This window comes from Cryptomeria japonica, chromosome 2, assembly GCF_030272615.1.
Source record: "Cryptomeria japonica chromosome 2, Sugi_1.0, whole genome shotgun sequence".
Taxonomy (NCBI): Eukaryota; Viridiplantae; Streptophyta; class Pinopsida; order Cupressales; family Cupressaceae; genus Cryptomeria; species Cryptomeria japonica.
Genome location: NC_081406.1, coordinates 542,978,862 through 542,982,950, shown reverse-complemented (window position 1 = coordinate 542,982,950; position 4,089 = coordinate 542,978,862).

Genomic DNA, 4,089 nt, shown 5'->3' with positions numbered 1-4,089 from the left:
TCTGTCAATAAAACCTAGAAGTGTTTAATTTGACGTGTTTGTAACACTTATATGCACGAAAAAATTAAAAAATATATTTTAATTATATTTTAATTTTATATTATTTTTATTACAAGATTAGTATGTTAATTTTCTTAATAAATATATAAAAACAAAAAAAAATTCTATATCACTTTAAATATATCATATAATAAACTAGAAGTATAATAATAGATTAGAAATAATATTATTAATTATGGAGGATTGGAAATGTTCCTACATAAAATTTATTAAAAAATAATTTAGGCTTGAATAAGTTTTTTTTAAATTTAATATAAATATTAAAAATATAATAATATAATAATAACAATTTGGTTCTTTTTTTGGTAAAGAATTTAATTGAAATATAAAAATATAATAATACAAATATATTAAAATATAATATATAATCACATGTTAATAATAATTTAATATTAATTACAATATCACATAATAATTTAATATTTAGCCAATATGCTATATTATGTGGGAAAACCCACTATATTTTTCTCCAATTTGACGCTGAGAAATTTCTCCCACTATTTTATTGTCGTTTTTTTCCTTGCATCCTTTTTTTGTCGTTATTCCGATTTCCACGTACAGAAGGAAAACACGTAATGGGTTATTGGCCCCTAAAATTTCATAAGATTTCATGATCATGAACATGCAGACAATCACATGCATTTACACGCATCCTCATTGAAAATAAAAAAATGACCACTTACTAGCATTTGTATTCCAACATACATTGTCAAGAAAAGTTTCGTTTTATATTTTCACAGGAAGTACATTGTCATTGTTGGAAGTGAAAGAAATTACATTTACATTTATAATGTCAATTAGGGGAGAGGTCTCGATACGTGCATGAGATCCTAAACGTACTATAAGACCGACCACGTTTGGGCCCCACACGTAATTAAAAAATAACCGATACATGCAAACTTTTTTTCCAAAAAATAAACACTTTTAAGCCTATTATTAATTAGACAAAAAATGGACACATATCAATTAAGTCTTGTATTTTATATATATTCAAAATAGTCAAAAGTATGCATAATTGTCCAATTGACCAAGAGGGTGTCAATTCATTGAGCACCTATCAAATCACTGACATATTCTATGCTGGCCCTTTATGGGCAGCATTAGCAAAACACACGCAACCATGTTTTTTATATACACAACAAAACATAAGCTTCATCCAAGGCTCAACACCCTAGTAAAAGCCAACACAACAAAATTACAGTGCCACGTTAAAGTCATAACAAATATATTTGTCCCTTCAAGCCCATCTGCCCATCAACTCTGTATACCATAGTTCCCCAGTTCGACATGACTACCCTAACATGTATTGACACCACCCTAACATCTTAAAGCACACTCTATCTCATATAAGCAAAGATGGGTGTACACTTGTTGGTCTTCTCAGCCACTTGCCCACCTGCAACCCCACAATCGAGTGTATAAGGCCACCATTCTCCTTATAAATGCAATGAAATGAACAAAACTATCAAGTCAAATTAATAGCAAACATGAATCGACCCTGCAATTTGAATGCACATTCAAATTTGAAAATAAGAAGAGGACAAAAATTAAAGAAGGCAAACCAATCAAGCAACCAACATATCATTTATTTATCAAGTTCAAATAGATATCAAATCCTTTCATTTCTACTCACGGAGACAAGAAGATTGCAGTGGCCTAAGAAGACACCAAAGAAGACAGATTGACCTAAGAAGACACCAAAGAAGACACAATATTTTTTGTTCTAGGTGTAGTGCCCCTCCCTAGTTCGTCTTTCCCTTTTGTGTTTTGATAGACCTATTTAGACACGACTTTGATATTTTGTTGGTTATTTGTGACTCTATTTAGGTGACACTTGATAATGCTAGATATACTATGTGTCATGTGATACTTGATGATCCTTATGGATGTGGGTTATATTATTCATGATGCTATGATGCTACTAACCCCTATTTCATGATGATGATAACATGAGATGAGTTGATGCTATTGTTGTGGGACTGCCTTACTGTCTTCGTGGTAAGAGACGATTTCATAACACTTATTGCGAGCATATTATGGTATTGCGATTCTCTTTCACTTGTCTGATCAATTATGATATATATGCACTGCATATATGTTGTATCGTGTTTAGTGGTGGTTACAGGATTGCAAGTACTAGACATCAACTCCACCTGGTCTCACAAGTCTGAGCGTGTCTTATCCCAATGACAAGTTGATCGAAGATGCCATGAGTTCCCTCTTTACACTCTAGGTCTAAGTTGGTACCCTTGTCAGTTGTGTCGTGGTTTAGATCACCTTGTGCTGCCTTGTTGTATGTGTTCGATCCTTGTGTCCGATGTCTTGTGATATGTGAGTATTGGATTATTTGATTAATATAATTTGTTAATTTTGAAATTGATTAATTATATTGTTTGGTTATTTAATTATTATTTGATTAATTTATTATTGGGATTCAATATTTATTTAAATTATTTGATTTTGAGTCTAATTATTATTTATTTATTTATTTAATTATTTTATATAGTTGAGGTCTGATATTTAATTGTGGTAATTATTTATCTTTGGTTATTTTATTTATTGGGCCTTATATTTAATTATGCCCATAGTTTAATTTATGAATGGTTGTTTATATTATTATTTGCTTATTAACCCTCTTGGGTTGATTAAATAAATAATTGTGATACCTATCCTATTTTATGATCGGGTGAGTTTATTGGTTAGTTAATTAAATATTATTTTTATATTATTTGCCTCAAACTATGTGAGCTAGGTATGAGATATTATTTTTGGGAATTTTCTGATTGGTTGGTAGTTTTCCATAGTTTTGGCTTAATTTTTATTTATTACCTTCTCTGTGCGTTGCCGAGGGGTTGGCTCTCAGCGAATTTTCGATTGAGGATTTTGGATTTCTGATTGATTGAGCTTGGAGTATATTCTATATATTTGAGATTGAAATTATGAAGCTTGTATCATGAGGAAAATCGTAATTGTAAAGGAAGATATGTCCTTGTATCTTGTAATCATATGTAATAGGATTTATAGTAGATTGGGATCATGATGTATTGTAATAGATTATGATTGTTGGAATCATTGTAGATGTCTATGCTGTAATTGGATATTCAATGTGGATATAATTCTAGATTGAAAGAAACCAAATGAATGAGCAATGTGCATGTTAGCATTAAATGTATGTTCTTAATGGAAATGATGTTATTCTTGGTTAATAGATATCTCTAGAATATGGAAAGAAATGAGTAGCTTGTAGGATGTGTGGTTATAATTAAGAATGAGCTAGTTTGCATTAGTTGATGCCTAATCGAGAATTCATGATGTCATGATATGTTAGATGGATGGATGGGGGATTAGGAGCATTTGGTTTGGTGTTTTAAAATGAATCAAAAGTATATTAGGGACATGATGGGATATGCATTTGTTGAATGATGATTCTCATGTTAAAAGGAAATTAATTGATTAGGAAGTGAATGTAAGGAATGTTTAATGGTATCATAGATGGAGATGTGTTTATGTGTTAGAGTTATTCATAGGATGACGCTGAAGTAACCTAGGGAATGATAGATGTTGTATTGTAATTTGCTTGCGTAATAATGATGCTATGTTAAGGAAATGTTAAAGATATTTTATGTAATCATGTAGATGATAATTAATGCTTTGAGTAATGGTAGTTTAATGTGTTGTATTAGTAGATGCAATTTTTTTTGTCTCTATTAGCATGTTAGTTAGTATAGTTCTCTAGGGTATTTTGGCGGGCATTGCACCACACCAGATTTTCTTCTTATTCCACTTTCTATCTTATTTGTTTGACAGTACAAACATGTTATTGTTCTTTTGACTGTCTATATGTGTTTATTGTGTATGTCAATACAATTTCCATATGTTAAGAGTTGTTCCCACTTTGTTGTTACATGATATGTCTATACACTTTATGTGAGTGCAATTTGCAAATGTTTTATGTACTATTTTCATTTCCTAGCAACGTTAGCTAGACTGACTGTTGCATCCCTTGGCGAGGCTATTGTGTGTGTTGCG